Genomic DNA, 22429 nt, shown 5'->3' with positions numbered 1-22429 from the left:
CCTCCCAGCCGGTCGACTGCCTCCCAGGGAACGACCTGGAGAGTTCTCCCTGGAAGCACGTCGAACGCAAGGCCCACCTAGAGATGATGGGGCTCCCCGAGTGGGTGTGCGCCACCACCCGATCTATGTCAGCCCGACTCACCCCCCTGGGAGAAGTCGAAGATGCCCCGACCGAAGAAGTCAGAGCAGTAACCCCCGAGGATCCTCCCGTCCCCCCATCGGAGGGGCCCGTCGCCAGCGACGAGCCCTCCCTGTCCGACACCGCCCCGGTCCCTGAGTTAGGCGATCTACCCGAGTTGGCCCAATGGCGCCACGAGGGTGGGACCACCCGGGAGGAGTTTTGCCGGGAGCAAGCCACCTGTCCTTCCCTGGTCGGACTGCGGCGCCAGGCCGAGGGCCAAGCCGCAGGCGACCAAACTGGCACGCACCGAATTTATTGGGAGAATAGCATTTTGTATAGTGAGCAGAAGTCGGTGGAGCTGGGATCCGGACGGGTGCTGGTGGTACCCCTCTGCTTCCGAGACTTCCTCCTGGGCTTAGCCCACGACGTCCCCCTTGCCGGCCACCTGGGTCAAGACAAGACCTACAGCCGTCTCGTGACCCATTTTTACTGGCCTAAGATGAGAGCAGCCGTAGAAGCCCACTGCAAGTCCTGTCCCACGTGCCAAGCTAGCGGGAAGAGTGGGGGGAAGCGCAAGGCTCCCCTCCAACCCTTCCCGGTCGTCAGTACCCCCTTTGAACGAGTCGGGATCGACATCGTGGGGCCCCTGGACCCCCCACCTCCCAAGGTCACCGTTTCATCCTGGTCCTGGTGGATCATGCCACCCGATACCCTGAGGCGATCCCCCTACGCACCGTCACGGCCCCCGTAGTGTGCCGGGCCCTGATGGGGATCTTTTCCCGGGTAGGGTTCCCCCGCGAGGTCGTGAGCGATCGCGGCACTAATTTTATCTCGAGGTACATGACGTCCCTGTGGCAACAATGTGGAGTGTCCTACAAATTCACTACCCCGTACCATCCCCAAGGGAACGGCCTAGTAGAGAGGTTTAACCGGACTCTGAAAGGGATGATCACCGGCCTAGAAGAGCCCCTCCGGCGTAAGTGGGACGTCCTGCTCCCCTGCCTCTTGTTCGCTTACCGAGAGGTCCCCCAGAAGTCACTAGGGTTCAGCCCGTTTGAGTTGCTCTATGGACACCCCGTCCGAGGTCCCCTCAGCTTGGTTAAGGAAGGGTGGGAGGCGGCACCCCAGACCACCCCACGAGATGTGTTCCACTATGTTCTGACCCTCCGGAACCAGACCAGGAAGTTCCGAGCACTGGCCGAGGCCAACCTAGAGACAAGCCAAGAAGAGATGAAGCGCTGGTACAACCAGAATGCCACTCTGGTCGAGTTCCAGCCGGGCCAACAAGTATGGGTCATGGCTCCCGTGAAGCCAGGCGCCCTCCAGGACAGGTGGACCGGGCCCTACAAAGTGATTGAGCGGAAGAGTCCAGTCACATACTTGGTGGACGTCCAGTCGCCTCGGGATCCCCTCCGGGTCCTTCACGTGAACCGCCTCAAGCCTCACTTCGTGCGGACAGAACTAAGCCTCCTGCTGGCCACCGATGACGGGGCCGAAGATGAGTCCGATCCCCTCCCGGACCTCCTGTGTGTCAAGGAGCAGGATGGCTCCGTGGAGGGAGTGAATCTCTCCCCAGCTCTCACTGCCCAGCAACAAGAGGACTGCCGCCAGCTACTAGGACAATTTGCCGACCTCTTCTCCCTGATCCCCCGAGTCACCGACTGGTGTGTCCATGACGTGGACACCGGGGACAGCCCGCCGGTGAGACACCGAGCCTACCGGGTCCCCGACCGGGTCCGGTCCTGCATTCAAGCTGAAGTCTCAAAGATGTTGACCATGGGAGTGATCGAGCCATCTGACAGTCCCTGGGCCAGCCCCGTGGTCCTGGTCCCGAAGGCAGCGGCCCCCGGTGTCGCCCCCGAGCTCCGGTTCTGTGTGGACTACCGGGGGCTCAATGACGTCACCCGAGCCGATGCCCACCCCATTCCACGAGCCGACGAGCTCATTGACTGACTCGGGGCAGCCCGGTTCCTCAGCACCTTCGACCTCACCTGCGGATACTGGCAGATTGCGCTTACCGAGGGGGCCAAGGAGCGGTCTGCCTTCTCCACCCCAGATGGGCATTACCGCTTCCGCGTAATGCCCTTCGGAATGAAAAATGCCCCGGCCACCTTCCAGCGACTGGTGAATAGAGTCCTGGCCGGGCTAGAACAGTTCAGCGCGGCCTATCTGGACGACATCGCCGTTTTCAGTTCCGGATGGAGTGAGCACCTCCAGCACCTCCGGAGGGTGCTAACCGCCCTGCGCCAGGCAGGCCTGACAGTAAAAGCCAGCAAGTGCCAAATTGGGCAAGGATCAGTAGTCTACCTGGGGCACCAGGTCGGGAGTGGCCAGGTCGCCCCTCTACAACCAAAGATCGACGCCATCGTGGCCTGGGAACCCCCCACCACCCAAACGGAGGTCCGAGCCTTTCTGGGCCTCACTGGCTACTACCGCAGATTCATCAAGGGGTATGGCAGCCTTGTCGGCCCCCTCACAGAACTCACATCCAAAAAAACAGCCAAAAAAGGTTCAGTGGACAACCGCCTGCCAGGAGGCGTTCGATGCCCTAAAGAAGGCCATGTGCACGGCCCCCGTCCTCCAGGCTCCCGACTACTCCAAGGAGTTTGTAGTCCAGACCGATGCCTCCGAGCATGGCATTGGGGCCGTCCTGTCCCAGATGAATGACCAAGGCCTGGACCAGCCCGTCGCCTTCCTCAGTCGGCGGCTGTTGCCCAGAGAACAGCGATGGAGTACCATTGAGCGCGAAGCCTTTGCCGTGGTCTGGGCACTCAAGAAACTACGACCTTACCTGTTCGGCACACATTTCAAAGTCCAAACCGATCATCGGCCCTTGCGATGGCTCATGCAGATGCGGGGAGAAAACCCCAAGCTACTGCGGTGGTCAATCTCCCTTCAGGGGATGGATTTCACCGTGGAACACCGCCCTGGGACGGACCACGCCAACGCCGATGGCCTCTCCCGGTTCTTCCGCCTCAGCGAAGAGAACCCCCCAAGATGATGGGCAGTTCTCTCCGGCTTTCAGCTGGGGGGGACGCGTGTTGGACCCGGCCTCATAACCTGGCTCTACTGGTCCCCACACCCCCTAACCTGGTGCCGGCAGCCCCAATCCCCCAGCCTCACCAAGCCTTTCCACCCGAACACACGCACTCGACCCGGACATCCTCGACCATGGCCTCTCTCCTTTCGGCCACCCCGGGCCCGCGTGCCCACTTCATGCACCAAGATTGCCGCCCGGCCCCAGCGCGACCCGGGCCTAGAGGCGCCACTCTGGCTGGAGGACATCACGCTTCCAGGGGTTGAGAGAGGGAGGAGCAGTTTCTATCGCACCTCTGAACTCCCCTGGGACGATGGGTTTCGATCGGCCCTCCGGCCTCCCTGAAGGCTGGCTCCACGCCTGCTGGGTGTCTGGGACTCCTCCCGACCCGGCCCTGAAAGGATCAAAAGACAATGGCAGGAAAACCCGACAAGCGACCCCCAGGTGACAAGACCCCTGCCTGCACAGACTCCGGACATCAAAGAGGGGTCGACCTATAACAAGGGGTGCTCTGGGACTGTCCGGCAGATTCGAAGCTGGAACAACGAGAGCCTGCTGACGCGGTCGCGGCTCCTGGAACGTAGAACCACCTGAGCCCTGCTGAGTGACTCGCGGCTCCCTGAAGATCGTAAGACCTCCGAACTGTACCTGAGCCCTGCTGAGTGACTCGCGGCTCCCTGAAGATCGTAAGACCTCCGAATTGTACATGAGCCCTGCTGAGTGACTCGCGGCTCCCCGAAGATCGTAAGACCTCCGAACTTGTACTCGAGCCTGCTGAGTGACTGGCGGCTCCCCGAAGATCGTAAGACCTCCGAACTTGTACCTGAGCCCGCTGAGTGACTCGCGGCTTCCACGGACTCCACTGGTCCCGCCGGACCCCACGACAACCAGCCTACCCCCCAGCTCGAGGATTGTGAGCTGTGCGCCGGGTACATCCTTACCTTGAACCTTTGTGCCAAAGACTGTCCCGCTACCCCCTATCCCTTCCAAGACTCATTGAGCCCGCGCTCTCCTTGTACATGCGTGCAGTGCTAACCTGTTTGATAAAGATTGGTTCCTGAGAACGCACGGTGTGGTGTTTCTGTGTCGTGTGGTGCCCGAAGTACGATCCTCGATCCGAGACTTCTCCTCCTGAGGAGTCTCCCGCCAGTGCCCGGCTACGATACTTGAGGGTGGGTCTCAGGGTAGTCAGGACCCCCTTTCCGGGCTCCTCTGAGGTCGCCGTCTAACAGTTATTCATAAGAATAGAAGCACCACACAAGAAGTAAGTGAAGTAAAAGCCATTTAAATAAACACTTACCAAAGGTGAGGTAGAAGGTTGAAAGGGCTAAAAGTATTATCTTGTTTGATAGGTGAATTCTTCTGGTGTTTTTTAACAAAGAAAAAGAGAAAACAACACAACGAAGCTTGAGGAGAGGCACAGTACTTGGAACTTTGGGTCGGCATAGAATATAGGATAGAAGGGAATGTGTGAATAGTGTAGAACAGGTGATTAACCAATCGTGTTTAATATTTAGATTCTCTCAGATAATATACAGTCTGCAGCTCGGAAGAAGAAGCAGGCGAAGGAGAGAAGACGAGTTTCAGGACCAGTCTCTTCTTGGTTTATTATTTTATCCACTCTCCCTTCCCCCCAGAGGGTAGTCTTGGAGTCTAGATATTATACTGGACTTCCGGAGTATCTTTGAGGGGAGTTGGGAACCAGCATCTCTGTTTCTGTGTAAGACTCTTGGTAAGATATTCTCTGCACCTTGACATCTACCATCACTGACAACTTATTGAGTCCATTTTCACCTTTCTGTAAATATTCACTTCACTGTCACATATACCCATTGTAAATAAACACTCCTTACACACCTAAGTTTTCGTGTCAGCTCCATGTTGATCACAGCATGTACAATGTTGACTCTGATTACAATGTACCAGGAGCACTGATTTTTTTGAGGCATAGAGAGGCTGAAGGGACCTAGGAAAACACAAGAGAACAATATTCACCTGTCAGCTGATGGCATCACAGCCATTACAGAACACTTGTCATCAGGGTACTCAAATCTGCACAAATTACAATGAGCAACAGTACCGACATAGACATCCTGTAGCTGTGCATAACTACCCTGTCCCAGAAACATTAGCAGCCAGCACAGAGCCAACAACAGGCAGCAGTCACAAAGCTCCCCTAGGCCTTTTCACCAACAACAAAATCAGCAGACAATGGCACCGTTGTACGTTTTCACTCTCCTTCAAGGGAAGTAGCGCTTGATGAGCTGTTGATGCAGGTCGACCCTTTCCTCCACTATCCTCATCACTGGGCATGTGTGGGTTTGCAGGCGGGGGCCTCGGCTGCTCATCAACGTCCAGGAGCAGGGGGATCTCTTTGCGCAAGGCCAGGTTGTGGAGCATGCAGCAGGCAACTACGATCTGACACACCTTTTCGGGTGAGTACATCAGTGCACCTCCGGTCTTGTCCAGGCAGCGAAACCGTGACTTAAGTACACCAAACGTATGCTCCACCACGCAACGTGTCCTCCCATGAGCATCTTTGTAGTGGACTTCCCCTGGGGTCCGGGGATTCCTCAGTGGGCTCAGCAACCAAGGCCGGTTGGGATATGCAGAGTCACCTAGGTGTGAGACACACAGAACAAACTTGTAACATAACTGTGGCAGAGGACAGCATGTCACACATATAGTACGCTACTTGTCTCTGCGTATTCACCCACAATCCACGCACGCTCTAGATGCAGATTTGCCATCAGTTGTAGTGCGATGCTGTTACGCAGGATGTAGGAGTCATGGGCTGATCCTGGAAATTTGGCACAGACATGTGAGATTATCATATCCACCTGGCATACCACTTGCACATTGATGGAATGGAAATGCTTCCTATTCCTGTAGATGTGCTCACATGCCTGTGGTGGAACCAGGCCAACATGTGTGCAGTCAATGGCACCAACAACATTAGGAATGTGGGCAAGGTCATAAAAGTCACCCTTCATAGCCGCCAATTCATGCATCCTGGGGAAATGGATGTATCTGTCCTTGTAGGTCATCATAGCAGACAGGACATCACGTAGCACCATTCTGAACATTGGTTGTGACATCCCACCTGCGCTGGACACCGTGCACTGGAATGAACCAGTAGCAAAAAAATGCAGGGCCCCCATCACCTTACATGTTGGTGTCAAAGCAGTCGGATAGGTTCTCCGAGGCCTCAGATGGGGCTCCAACAGAGCACATAGGTCTTGAAGGGTAGGTTGATCCAGACGGAATTTATGTATGATGTCCTCATCCTCAATATCCGCCGGGCACCGTGAATGGACGATGCACATTTGGTCGCCTCCTAGGTGAGATGAAAGGGGACACATGTCAATTCAATCCCCCTATGAGATGTGTCCAACATATTAAGTTTTGACTGACATACGCCAACAATGACTGGCATCAAACTTCAGGTTACAGCACAACTTACATGAAGGGACATCTTGATCTAAACCAGTTGTACACTTGTCCAGTATTCACACAGTGAGTACCCCCAAAACAGATTCAGACTATGTGAATGCCAAAAGGTACATTTCAACATCTTGTGTCACCAGCCCTGAGAGTAATTGACACAGCACATGTGTGAGACAGCAATACTGCTAGCTTCTACGTAGCTGCTGTACCTGCCACATCTTCTTGCGTAAGTCGGACATGGCACACATTACCAACACAATGAGCACAGTGTGTGCATGATGATCTAGTATGTACAGGCGCTCGGCAATGTACACAGTGAAATTGGCACATCATGTAGTCAGACCTTCATTACTGTGGGGCCGATTCCGATTCCGGCCGCAAAACGAACTGACCAACACGGACCCGGACCGGATACAGACGGACACGGACCAGCACCGTACGACCCGTACAGTACGATGCAACGTGTGTGAATTACAACCGACAGGTACGGAATACAAGCCGTACGACCGAGCAGTAGGGAAAATAGTGAACCGGCCGGAAAACCGACGCGATTTCCACCGACCGACACGAACCCGGAATGAACCCGACCGACCCGCGATGTCCGATCCGCACAGTACGATGCAATGTGTGGAAACTCAGACCGACTCGCACGGAGACCAAGCCGCACGACCGACACGCACAGAAAACCGGGCCCACAAGCAATAGAGACCTTTGCGACCGACGCGTATGAAACACAGAAGATAGGCAGCCGCATCCGTCAGATGAACATCTCCTTCATGCCTAAAAAACCCAAAGAAAAAAAAGACAAAAAAAGGACCAACCAAGCAATGACAAAGCCAATAAATATCAAATAAAAAAAACCTGGGACAAAGACACACCCACAACTCCAACTATATAAAGGACTACAATCACTACCATCATCCTTTGCAAACAGGAGACACAGCCAGCAGCAAACACCTTTACACAGCAACCACAGACACACTCACAACTCACCCATCACACAACTCACACACCATCAGCACCTCATCCAAAAGCACACACACATACAGCCAGCAAAACCAACACCAACCCACCTTCACTTGCACCCTCACACACACATCCCTCACCACCACCACCCATCACCATGCCCCCAAAGTTCACAGATAGTGAGTTAGAAGTGCTGGTAGACGAGATCATCAGAGTAGAGCCACATTTGTTTGGTACATTGGTCCAAAGGACCCCCATGTCACAGAAAACCAAGATGTGGGCAAGGATTGTGGACACGGTGAACGCTCAAGCACCAGCAAGGCGCACAAAGGACGATATCCAGAACAGGTGGAATGATGTGCGCAGGAGAGTCAAGAAACTCATCGAAAAAGATCACGTCCTGAGTCAGTGCACCGGCGGTGGCTCTCCTGCCAAACCAGTCTACTTCTGGACCTGGGAGGAGAAGGTGCAGGACATCCTACCACCACAGAGCGTCCATGGGCTAACAGACATACCAGAGCCTGGTGAGTACACAAACAACATACCCAAGATTGTGTGGCAAGGGGACAGTGAAACCATGCACCGCAAGCAAAGCTACAGTAACCAATAGATAATCATCCCAAGATGTGTATGCCAGTCAGACAAACACAATACCTGCCATCTCATAGTGACTTGGAACTGTGTCATGACATGCACCAACCTACAAACATATAGAGCAAGGCAGTGGCACAAAGCTAAATCGACACTGCCAGACAGTTTGCCACCACAAACACACTACCTCACAGTGCAGCTGACTGACAGGAAGGAATAGTGGGGATGCAGGTGAAGTGAGTGTATGTAAAAGCATAATGGGGCCTGTAGTCACAGATAATGCTGCCCCCCCTGATTGTCCCATCAAGACCTCTCTGAAACATGCCCACATCACAGGGAGTGGAAAATGACTGACAAGATGGCTAACACTGGGTCCTGCTGTGGGGAGCACAAGGCCCTGGTAGGGCATGTGCGCAAATCAGAAGCAGGACACCACTGACTGACATCCTGAAAGACAACTTGCACGCCCTACAATTGAAGCAGGTTTCATGATGGGATGTCTGGCCATGTGGGAAGGAGGACTGACAGCTCTGACCATACTTACCAGCATGTGGAGACACATCCCCCCTCAACAGAAACTCCACACAACTCACCGGGTAGAATGCATTGACCCACACCTCTGTGAAATTTCGGCAAAAGATACCCCGTAATGGGTGCTGCTGTGTGAAGCACAGGGGCTCTCTTTGGACTTGTAGCCAAACAAACACCAGGACTCCACAGTCAGCCATATTGCCATTGCCGTCACACCCCCTCACAGGGAAGCAGAGTCAAGAGGGAGGAAGTATGGGCATGCTGGGAAGAGGGTGTAGCCAAGAGTATGATGGGAGTCGCAGTCACAGATAATCTACACCCACTCACATGGCCCAGCAAGTTCTAACTGAATCATACTCGCCCCACAGGGAGTGGGAAGGGACTGACAGGATGTCTGACACTGGGCTCTGTTGTGGGGAGCACAAGGCCATGCTGGGACATGGGCAACAACAATATCAAACTCTGTCCGTGACAAGCTGGGAAAAAGCAGTGTACAGGCAGGCATCTGTTCGTACAGTAGAAAATGTCATGTTTGTGAACCATCGATGCATGTAGAAACATAACTCACATCGTGTGTCTCTTCCAAACACAGGTGGTGCTGGGGACCCAGCACCAAATGAAGAGGATTCCCTAGCCTAACTCTGCTGGACACTGAGCTCTCTGGTTTGACTCTGTCTCTGTCCTCTTCGGATGACGACGACCAACCTGGCTCCTCTGGTGTGAGTCATCATGCAGCACCAGCAGCATCAACATCTGCACCCCCTGTACCCACGCCTCCAGCATCTGGAAACCAACAGGGTACCCCCGCCAACACAGACAGACCAAGGCCACTGAACACCCACAGCACAGGGACACAGGACCCCCGGAAGCTCCTGCAAACACCACCAGCAACACCACCCAAGGGGTCCCAGAGTCACCTGTACATCCCGCCGCTGGTCCTGCCCGTGTGGATAGGGGTCCTGGGAGAGGTGGGAAGCAGAAGGTGCGCCTTGCAGAGGGGTCTGGACTGCATGATGACCCCCAACTTGCACGCATCATAGATGCGTACCAGGATAGCACCGGAGGATTTGGCCAAGTAGTTGGGATTCTCAAGGACATGCAACAGGAGCAGGCTGCCCACCATGCCCGCATGGAGGCCAAGTGGGATGCCCTTACTGCGGTGCATCGGGACATACTCGAATGCCTCCGCCAGATCAACACAAACCTGTCCACACCTCCCTGTGTGGCCACAACATCTGTTGCAACACCATCAGCCAGCGCCACAGGGAGGGAGGAGGACTCTGGAGGAGAGTCCCCTGCACCGTAGAGGCCTGCACCTGAGGATCCCTCCCAGGAAGAAGAGGGGTCGTCCGAAGAAGTACATGTGAGAGGCAGATGTCCCAGCACATCCCCCAAGGCCTCTAAACCTGTTCTGAACAATGTTCTTTGTGCGCAACCCGTTCACCTTGCCCAATCGCACACAACTCGCCCACATGACATGGAGGGTTCATGTTGGGCCAATGTAGCAGATGACTGTGGACTTTACTCTGGACATTTCATCTACCAGCACTTCCAACTCTAATGTGAACTTTGGATTCCAAAACCTATGTACAGCACCCACCATCCTTTGCACTTTCCTCACACATGTTCGAAAATAAACTCACCAGTACACCATACTTGCCTCTGTTGTGATTCCAAATTGTCATGTGTCATGGTGATGTCGATCTGCTACACAACACAGTGCATGCCAAATACTGCAACAATGTGACCAACGTTAGGTGAGTCATGGTGATGTGACACATGTGAGGGAGACACACCACTATGGCACCACAACACATATTCACCATGGCCATGTTACTCATCACACACAATGATGTTGACTTGAAACACATAGGCATGCACAACCACAACACCTATCCACAGTCAGTGGTAACAAGTCCACAGGTGAGGTAAGCAAATGACAGTCAGATGTGGGAAGACCGACAACGCACCTAACAAGGCATAGCACAGGTTCATTACACATCAGCAACATGTTTATTCAAAGATAGTTGCAAGGCAATTGTACGTTACGGTAGACACACGGTCACAGAGTGTCTGAGAATTGTAGTCTAGGGGTGTGTGGCACATCACTTGATATCAATTGACTACTCCCACACTGGTGTTGGTTTCTGGGTGTTGGGGGTCAGTGTTGAACATCCAACAGGCAAATTACCCTGTGAAGGACAGACACGAGACACAGTCAAAAGCACAGCAGAACAGGAGAGAAATGCAATACACATGCACAAAACATGTCACAAGAAACCTACACAAAAACAAGTTAGCAGTACTACCCTATTGTGGAGTACACACCACCTGAATGGACACATCACTGCACACATCCAGTCAAGTGGCACACAGACACACTCAAACAGCAACAGAGCAGCCACAACACATTCCAGGCTAACTCCATTCATTGACAGAACAACCCTGGAAACTCACATTCAGGTGAAGAAGTTGTTGAGCTGTGAGCGGACGTCACCCTCATCCTCATCATCACTGGCATCTTGGCCCAGGCTGGGATCCTCCACAGGTGCCGGAGGTTGGTCATCGTCATCGTCATCCTGGATGAGAGGCACCTTCCTCCGCACTGCCATGTTGTGTAGCATGCAGCACACAAGGATTCTTTTGCACACCTTTGCAGGCTCATATGGGAGGGCCCCTCCGGTCATGTCCAGGCAACGAAAGCGGCTTTTCAGGAGGCCGAATGTCCACTCAATCACCCTCCTGCTCTGACCATGTGCCTCATTGTAGCGCATCTCGGCTGGTGTCACAGGGTTCCGGAGGGGTGTCAGCAACCACGGCATGTTGGGGTATCCGGAGTCACCTACACACACAAAAATGAACAAGTAGCTGAGTTTTGTAGGCATGTGGATTACAACATTGATAAACACACACAATGAGAAACAGTCAGTCCACACCGACAAGCCAGACGTGCTGAGCTGGCATCTGTGACATCAGCGTTGCAATGCTGCTACTCCTCATTATGTAGACATCGTGCACAAAACCAAGGAACTGTGCACACACATGTGAGATTGCCTTGTCTGCAAGACATACCACCAGAGCATTGATCAAGTGGAAATGTTTCCTGTTCCGGTATGCCTGCTCATGTGCCTGTGGTGGTATCAGGGCCACATGTGTCCCATCAATAGATCCAATGACGTTCGGCATCCTCCCCGGTGTATAAAAGGAATCCTTTATTTCAGGGAGTTCAGCTGGGCTCGGGAACTTGATGTACAGGTTCAGGAAATGCAACATCCCCTCCAAGACATTGCGTAGCACCCGACTAAACATAGTTTGCGACATACCACCAGCAGTAGCCACAGTGTGCTGGATGGTACCAGTAGCAAAGAAGTGCAGGGCTGCCATCACCTTCACCTCTGGGGTCAGTGCTGTAGGGTATGTCCGGCCAGGTAGCAGATGTGGCTCCAACTGCTCTGCCAACTCCTCAATCAGTGGCCTGGTGAGGCGGTACCGTCGGATGCAGTCGCGTTCCTGCATGGTTGCAAGGTCTGGGAACGGTCAATGGACAGCTGGTGCCCTGCAGAGCAGAGATGAACAAAGGAAGAATGTCGGTTCATCCACCCATGTGGCCATGACCAGGCTCAATATCACATGATAGATCATGACATTACACAATGTACTGAGGTTTGTGCTGTTGGGCATGGACACATATATCACCTACATGACCATCACCTCACATCTCAATTCCACATGTCCACATGAGCCCCATGTAGTGCAATGGCCAATCATCTGACTGTGTCACCCTACCTATGTACTGCTGTGACGTTACAAACACACACCACAGTGACAAGTGAGGCCTGATGTCTCCCAGGCATCACCGATCTTTGCCATGCAGAAACCCAGGGTCCCTGTATTGCCACATCGACACTGGCATGGACATAGCGTATCACGTACACACCACAAGGCAAGCGTGAGTCCCACAGGTAGTGTCCACTGTTGTTCCTGCAGGCCCTACATGTACGTCTCTTAGACACACACATACCATCAAGGTTGATGCATATATCACATGGATGTGGAGACTGTCACCCATTGGGCACATTTGATCAGACACATCTGAGACACAACATGCACACAGACTGTGGGTGCACATCAGTATTGTGGCTACAGGTCTCACTGTGACATACATGCCATCACCCCCAGGTCTCAGGCTGTATGTGACATGGCCCAAACATATCCAACATGAAACTTTGTCCGTGACTCATGCCCATTACTGTACAATTGCACATCACAGTGGTAATGTGCACGACACACAAAGGGTTCTGCCCCCATGTACATGTGCACAGCCAGGAAGTGGCTGCACAAAAGTGCCACCCAACAAACCAAATGTGGCCCTCCCAAACACCCAGGGAATGCAGCCTTACATGCCATGGGACACTGTGTGGCCAATGCTGTAGTGTGGTAGGTGTGCACAGGTGTCCCTGGCAAGTAATTGTGTTTTGAATCCGTCGGATAGTCACACCAATGAGATCCGACGCTTTTGACAATGCGTACGCATTGCACGGTTCATGACCGAGCCGTGCGTACGCTTTGCTATTGACTGCAATGAGGTCCGACGAGGGTGACAATGCGTACGCATTGCACGGTTCACGACCGAGCCGTGCATACGCTTTGCCATTGACTGCAATGAGGTCCGATGCGGGTGACAATGCGTACGCATTGCACCGTTCATGACCGAGCCGCGTGTACGCTTTGCCATTGACTGCAATGAGGTCCGACGCGGGTGAGAATGCGTACGCATTGCACGGTTCATGACCGAGCCGTGCGTATGCTTTGCCATTGACTGCAATGAGGTCCGAAGCGGGTGACAATGCGTACGCATTGCACGGTTCACGACCGAGCCGTGCGTACGCTTTGCCATTGACTGCAATGAGGTCTGATGCGTGTGACAATGCGTACGCATTGCACCGTTCATGACCGAGCCGTGCGTACGCTTTGCCATTGACTGCAATGAGGTCCGACGCGGGTGACAATGCGTACGCATTGCACGGTTCATGACCGAGCCGTGCGTACGCTTTGCCATTGACTGCAATGAGGTCCGATGTGGGTGACAATGCGTACGCATTGCACGGTTTATGACCGAGCCGTGCGTACGCTTTGCCATTGACTGCAATGAGGTCCGACGCGGGTGACTATCATGCACACGCGTCGGGCAGGCATAGTCCGAGACAGGCGTATGCCTTGGCCATTGAATCGTATGGAGACGGGTGTGTGTGTATTTTCAAAATACGCGTTGTACAGTCAGTTGACCGAGCCGGGCGCACCCATTGGCTCTGGAATGTCATGGAGACGGATGCGGATTCAAAACTGGTATGAGTTGTGCACTAGAAATTCAGTTGGATGCCTACAACAATGTTGCAATTTCAAGTGTTTCCTGAAGGTGAAGATTTGAACCATGCGGAAGGCGTGTACGAGTCGTACAGTTCCATGGATTGCCCAGATTCATAGAATGCAACCATGTTGGACCTATCACTTGGGACACATGGCACAGATTCTGCCTCTGCAGCACAGATATAAGGCTGGCTGGCCCCCAGGGAGCTCACTTGCCTGCACTACATGCTCCTGGACCACATCCCTGCTACCACTGCTGCTGTCTCTGCATCCTCTGGCTCCTGCTATGGCACGTACTCTGGAGAGGGCCCCATTCTTCATTGAGGAGGAGAACCAGGCCCTGCTGGATGGGCTCCTTCCACAGTACAGCAAGCTCTATGGGAAACCAGGGGAGCAGGTGAGTGTGCAGTCCACTGCCTTCCTAATTATGCATGTTGTCTGACTAGCAGTACTAGCAGTGTGTACACCAGTGGCAAGCATTCTCACTGACTACTTTCATCACCCAAAGTGTGTAGGTACATGTAATGAACAGGTGTCCTGCTGCTAAAGTGCATTAGTGCAAGTTTAAACTATTCAGGCATTGTTAACATGTCAGACATGCAGGTGATTAGTTCTTTCCCATGGTTGCACTACCTGTGTAACTCATTTCCCTTTGTGATAATGACATGTATATCCAAATGTGTGCAGCACAACTCTGGGGCATGTGTGTTAATGGACTTTTAGCTTTGTCATCCTCACAGGTTGATGCCCACCAGAAGCAGGATATATGGCTGACCATCGCCCGGGCAATTCGTTCGGTGGGGGTATACAAGCGCCGGATCCGCAACTGCCAGAAGAGGTGGCAGGACCTTTGGGGCTGGACCCGGAGGATAGCTAGAGTCCAGCTGAAGCTGTCACCTCCACGCAGGAGGGGCGGTCACCGGTCCCTGACCCCCCACATGCTCCGGATCTTGGCGGTGGTCTTCCCGGACCAGGATAGGCAGCTGAAGGCCAGACAGCAGCAGGAAGGGGGTAAGTCCATGCCTAATCTGTGTACTATGTCTGACATGCTAATTGCAGTCTTTTGGCCTGGTCACACTTCCACAGTCCAATACTCAGGTCCCTCAATTGTGGGATTCACCCTCCTCATCTGTTCCACATGAGGTTCTGTAGCGATCCGAACCCGTGTGTTCGGTATCGTAGTACTGACACGATTTTGGTACCAATGAACCGTAAATGATCCATTATATGCATGACAGTGTTTTCGCTGCACAACTAGCATGAATTCACTGAAAAATAGGGCATTCTGTTGTTAAGTCATGGCATCCATTTTAGATACGGCATCCATTTTGTTTCTTGCCCTCACATAGTCAATGGACGAGCGATGACCCCGGCAGAATCACCTTGTTAAGGACACGTAAGCTCGAGCCCAAAGAAAGGCTGACGCTGCATGACTAGGCAGAATCAAGCTGCCTTCCTTGCCTGAGGCCAGTCCTGCTATACTGGTTCTCGTGTCCATTGTCCTGACTGAGAGGCCGAAGACGGTAGCCATGCCCGTTTATGATCCATAAACACCTCTTATCCTACTTTTCAATCCTTTGCACCTGGCTCTGCTCCTCTCCTTCTGGGCTTTTACAATGGGGAGGTTACGATTTTTATGATGGGGAGGATCGGGCAAAGAATGGAAAACTGACAAGGAGACCTGATCGAATACCGAAAACCTACGACTAATTATTGTTTGATGTCTATTTATTGTTTGTTTGGGATACCGGGTTGGGCATGAGAAATATTCGTGTAATGTTGCCTAAAGGCATATTTCGTGTATTTAAGGAACAACCCACTTAATGCAATTTGAACAGTCTCGTAGATTCTGCCTCTGTGTGGTTCCTATGACTTCTGTGTCCCTGCAGTAAATAAATCTTGGTCTTTGACGCCACCATCGAGAAACCCGCGTCTCTGTTTGTTTGTGCACCGAGACAGGAGGGAACTCAGGGGTCTTCGGGTGTCGTTTCCCTGACACCTCTGGACTCTTAAAAGTCCAGAACCTCAATTGGCGCCCAACGTGGGGCGACGTCATCCGGTACCGGTCCAAAGCCTGAAAAGTTCGAGGAGTTTCGTGTGAAGATTCCGGAGGGAGGTACCCCGCTTCATCGATCCCTGCATGTCGTAAAAGTGGCCCGACGATCTCTTCCACGAGGGTTCCCGTTCCCAGACGGCTACAGAGGACCGCTGCCCTGACTGTCGCCCTGTCTTGGACCCGAGGTGCAGACCTTAGTACGGCGAGACGTAGACGGGTTCTCCTTGGTGACGTCTTCCACATTCCAGTTAAGTATTAAGTGGGTTACGCTCAGTTTGGTTGTTCTTTGTTGCTCTGGTTTACGTTTGTTTTTGAATTCGTAGATTATCATTGGTTGCTCTTGTTTAGATAATCTTTGTTTTGGTATTGGTTCATTTTGGTAGGCCTAAGTTCTTTGCGCATTCTGGTTGGAATTTGTCTTTGGTTTGTCATGACTAACAGTAGTAATTGTTTCCTGTCCTGGTTAAGTTGCAACGGGGATTCCCGGTTGGAGGATTCGTGTTCGGTTCCTCCGATTGGAACTCCTACATATGAGCTCTATTGTAAACATGGTGTAGGTCCTATTGCTTATAATGAAGTATGGGTCCGTTATACCAGAAAAGATGGTGTCCTTAGTTGGCCACCGCATGGTAGCTTCGAAAGCGAAATTCTAGACAATCTAGAAATGAAGTTGTTTAAAAGAAAAGCCCGTCCGGCAATGTTTGATTCTTTTCGCGTATGGCGTAAAGAAGCCAAACAGAGAGAAATTAGGAAGACGAAGAAAGAACAGAAAGAGAAAGGCTTGACTTTAATGGAGTCTGCTAGGCAGTTGCATGTCAACGAGACTGAGAAAGCAATAGAGATGGCGAATAGAAAACATAATTTGGTGATTGATAAATGTTACCCTGTATTGCCATCTTGTCCTTCTAAGCCGATAGAGGACCATGAAAAGGATCCTCTGTTGTCTTACCTGTTGAGATCACCTCCACCGTATGCACAGGGTATTACAGCACCACAGTTACTACCTGTTGTACAGCCAGCTGCTGGTCAGCCTGGAATAGTTGCTCCACTTCCTTTGATTCCAGCTCCTGTCTTTCCCATGGTTAATGTTCCCTCGGCACCCCCTCTTCCTGGGTCGCCTATTCCGCCTTTGCCTGTCATTTCGCAAACTGCTTTACCTGCTACTCCCACCCTTACTATTTCATCTGCTCCAGCTGCCCTGTTCCCGAACCCTGTAAACATTCTGACTCCGCTTTCCGTTCATCGGAAAATAACCGACTCTGTAACTAATATCTTAACTCCTCTCTACAGGTCTTTAATTGGGACCCCCGTTTCTGACTCTACACAGAGACGTAGCCAGCTTCCTGGTCCCCAGGAACGAGAAATGTTAGATTCGACAGCTCTTAGGTGGATGTCGAAAGCTGCGAAGTATGATGCACGAAGAGTGTTAGATACCTTTATGCAATGGAATGAACCAACTCAACGTTATGTTTTTGACGTGATGTGTTCTCTTGTGCGTGAGGAATGGGATGATGATGACTTAGATTCTGTCCCCTCTGATTTGATAAATGTTCAGCAGAAATTTGCCGCAGGAATGGTGATAGGTTCAGAAGTAAGGGAAGCGATAGAACTGATTTTAGCTTATAGGGATGATTCCCCTCTTCGAGCGCCAAGGGACCCTGATGGTTCACCGATTACTAGGAAAAGACGAGGTCAATATCCGATGAGGGAAGTTCCACCCATATGGCGCGAAGCAGTTCAAGCTGATGCGGCTAATGGTATTGCAGCTGCTCCGGCACATTTCCATAGAGTGTGGATACACATCCCTTGGAAGCGGGCCGAAGTATTAGCAGTAAAACAAGCGCTGCCGGACCCGCGTAAAAATCCTGCTGGTTATTATAAAGAGTTAACGCAGACAGTTCAAGCGTGCGTCATGAATTTGGCAGACATTGAAATGCTATTTGGCAATGTAGTGCCACAGCATATATGGGCCAAGATTCGGCAAGAGAACCACCCAGTCGCCCTAGGAGGTGATTGGCCAGCTATTATAGCGGCAGATGCGCAACAAGTTGGCGGTGCTAAACCTGAGCCTCTGATTGCTGCCTTACCTGGCAGAATAATTAATCTAATAAAAACGCTGATGCCAGCGTTACGGGTAAATTGGGATAAACTATCAGCATGCAAGCAAAAGAAGGACGAAAGCGTCTCTGACTTTTTCACTAGATTTGAAGAGACCTTCGTAGACCACAGTGGGCAAGATATGAGTACTGAGGGAGGTCAGAGGTTGTTTGTCGACAAGTTCGTGTTTAATTTACTACCTGAGCTTAGTAACAAGTTAAAGGATTCTGAAAGTGCATGGGCAGTGTCGACGACAGCACAGATACTTGCAACTGCTCAGTATTACGAGAATAGAGAGAAAGAAGAGAAGGAAAAGTCAGAAAAGAAGACTAAAGATTTGAAGACTAAAGTACTATTGCAACAGGCGTATCCGCCTCGCTCGAATCAGTCAGATTCACAGCAGCGACCCCAGTTTCAGCAACAGCCACAATTCCAGCAAGGGACCTCCCAAAGATTTAATTATGGTTTTTCCCGACAACAGTTAGCATGGAATCAGTGTGCCTATTGTAAAAAGGAGGGTCATTATAAGAATGAGTGTCCAGTACTCCACGCACAGACTAGTGGTGTCCCAGCTCAGAGAGGAAATGCTGGGTTTATGCAAGCTCCTAGAGGTAGAGGACGTGGCACAATGACTCCACAGGCTGATCGCCCATCAAATTATTTCGATCAGCGAAACGTACAACCTGCGCAACTGGGTAGATCTCCACAGTATCATGTTGAAGATTACTATGAACATAATGAAGAGTTTCAGAGAAGCGAGTACTAGGACAGCCACAGGCAAAGAGAGGGAGTAGTATCAGTTCCAGTTGATCAGAGTGGACCTTATGTCGCAGTAGTTACATCAGGCGTGGTCGAACCGTTTCTGTTGGATACTGGTGCGGCAAAAAGTTCAATTATGCATGCGAAACTCCCTGGCGCACCTTTGTCTGGCTTAACGAACACTTCAGTAGGTTTCTCAGGCGCCCCTGTTCACAATCCTGTTTCTAGTCCTTTATCAATTTCTGTTGGGCCATGCGAACTAGAAGCACCCCTTATCCTAACAACCGGTTGTAATGAGAATCTGCTTGGTTTAGATCTGTTGAAACGCCTGCATGCGACACTGTACTGTTCTCCTTCGGGAGTACAGCTCACATTAGGCAAAAGAGTCATCTCTCCAATGTACATGTCGATGGATAAGCTCCCACCGGAGCTGCGTTCTCTCCCTGATACTCTTTGGGCGACTGGTCCTAACGATGTAGGCCTCTTGGAAATTCCCCCTTATGTGGTGAGTCTGAAAGCAAATGTTAGATTCCCACGAATCCCACAGTATCGGATTTCGAATGAAGGTGAACGTGCACTTTTGCTGATCGTAAAAGACTTAATACAGAAAGATGTGATAGAGGAAACTAGAGGAAATGTCTGCAATAGTCCTGTCCTGCCGATTTTAAAACGCACTGACCCTTCCAAACCTCCAATCTACAGATTTGTGATTGACCTCAGAGAAGTTAACAAAATAGTGATTCCGCAGTTTCCTGTGGTACCAGATATCACTGCATTATTGACGTTGATTCCTGCCTCAGCCTCATGGTGTACAGTGATCGACTTGAAGAATGCCTTCTTCAGCATACCGATAGCCGAGGAAAGTAGAGACATTTTTGGTTTCTCCTTAGGAGGTCGCAGTTTCAGATTCAAACGCGCTCCACAAGGTTATTGTGAGAGCCCTTCAATTTACAGTCAAGCATTGAAGAGTCAATTAGATGCTCTTGTACTTCCTCCTGGTGTTGCTCTGATCCAATACGTAGATGATCTTTTATTGGCCGCTGATGACAAGGAAACTTGCAAATTAGCTACAATTTCTTTATTACGTCATTTATCAGACTTACATCACAAGGTTTCACCTTCTAAACTGCAATATTGTTGCCAAGAAGTGACCTACTTAGGTCATCTTTTGTCAAAGGAGGGAAGAAGGTTGACCCCAGAGAGAATCAAAGCAATTTCGCAGATGACTGTACCAAGCACACAGAGAGAAGTGCGTGCGTTCTTGGGTATTACGTCATACTGTAGGCAATGGATCCCAAAATTTTGAATGTCAACAGAGTTTTTCCGATTTACGTGATGCGCTGTGTTCAGCTCCTGTGTTGGGTACTCCTGACTACAGTAAGCCGTTTACTTTATATGTCCATGAAAGAGAAGGTTGTGCTTTGAGTGTATTAACACAACAATTTGGTGACAAACAGCGGCCTTGTGCATATTTCTCATCCACATTAGATCCGGTAGCCAGAGCATTGCCAAGTTGTTTAAGAGCTACAGCAGCAGCTGCAGTGTCTATTCGACAGTCTGCTGGACTAGTCATGAACAACATGTTAGTAGTCATGGTTCCACATGCTGTGGATACACTCATGAATCGAACAAAAACCCAGCACCTCACCAGTGCTAGACTATCAGGCTATGAGCTGACACTTTTGGCAAGTCACATTCAGATCAAGCGATGCAACATATTGAATCCAGCAACGCTGTTGCCGACTACTCTAGAGTCGAGTGATTCAGAGCCTCATGATTGTTGTTTTAGAACTGAGGAAGAGACAAAAGGTAGGATTGATTTAAAAGATACCCCGTTACTAGATCCAGATGGCACTTTGTACGTCGATGGGTCATGTTTTAAACTACAGAATGGTGATGTGACGGCCGCGTATGCAGTTACGACTTTGAGTACGATTGTTGAGACCGCAAGAGTAAGTCAGAATTCTGCCCAAGCTGCAGAATTAATTGCACTAACAAGAGCGTGTGTTTTAGCTGAGGGAAAGAGAGTGAATGTGTTTACTGATAGCCAATACGCCTTCGGCGTAGCACATAGCTTTGGACGTCTGTGGAAAGAAAGAGGTTTTCTCACGTCCCATGGGACTAAGATCCAACATGGACAGCTAGTCAGCGATCTATTGGAATCTCTGACCCTACCGAATAAAGTTGCGATTGTGAAGTGCAGTGCGCATCGAAAGATTACGGATGATGTTGGCCGTGGGAATGCGTTCGCTGATGAGGTCGCCAAAGAGACGGCCAAGAACATGACGAGCCGAATGTACGTTGCAACGTCTGCAAGATGGATTACTGAATCAGGGATGTGTGAGAATACGATTGAAAGTGTGAAGGCAATCCAGAATGAAGCAACTGAAAATGAGAAGAATGCATGGAAGGAAAAAACGGGTAAATTGGATTCGAGTGGATGTTGGGTTGATTTGTCTGAACAGCAGCGTTGGATGTTACCTGATGCGTATGTGCTCGCAGTAGTCACGATGGCGCATGGAGCGGCGCACATCAGTTCGAAAGGGATTTGTAAACTGTTAGCTCCAGTATGGAAGAATGATGGAATTACTAAGTGTGCGGAAAGAGTGGTGAAAAACTGCATGATATGCCTGATGCATAACCCTGGCAAGGGAACCCCAACCCCAACTGGTCATTTTGCTCCCCCTTCTTGTCCCTTTGAAGTGATTCAGTTGGATTTTATCCACATGGACAGGTGTAACAATCTTAGATATGTCCTAGTGGTAGTCTGTGCCTTTTCAAGATGGATTGAGACATATCCATTAAAGGATAACACTGCTATGTCCACCGCTAAAATCCTCCTCAAAGAGTACTTCCCCAGGTATGGTATGCCACGGATTGTTTGGTCGGACAATGGAAGTGAGTTTGTAGGGAAAGTTATGAAGAGTGTGTGTACGGGTCTGGGAATCATCCAGAAATTCCACAGTGCGAATCACCCACAGTCAGCAGGTTTGGTTGAAGGGTACAATGGTACCTTGAAGCTGAAACTTGCTAAAATTCAAGCTTCCACTGGTCTATCTTGGCCAGATGCACTGCCTTTAGCTCTACTGTCCACCAGAGCGACGGTACACTCTCGAGTAGGGCTTAGCCCATATGAGATTGTGTTCGGTCGTCCTGCTAATGTTTGGGGAGTCCCTAGGCCAAAGGAATTCAAACAGATCGAATACCCAATGTTGATTGATTATCTTTATGACCTGACTGCTAAACTGAGCCTTATTCATCAACAGGTATTCGAATCCTTGCCTAAACTGCCAGAGAGTCCAGGCCACACGTTGAAACCCGGTGATCAAGTGGTGGTGCGGAATTTTGGGCGAACCCGGAACCTCCAGCCAAGATTCGTGGGCCCGTTCCAAGTGCTCCTGACAACGAGAACTGCTGTACGCCTAGCTGGAAGGAAGAATTGGGTGCACGCTAGCCA

Source organism: Triturus cristatus, chromosome 6 (genome assembly GCF_964204655.1).
Source record: "Triturus cristatus chromosome 6, aTriCri1.1, whole genome shotgun sequence".
Taxonomy (NCBI): Eukaryota; Metazoa; Chordata; class Amphibia; order Caudata; family Salamandridae; genus Triturus; species Triturus cristatus.
This window is presented reverse-complemented; position numbering follows the sequence as displayed.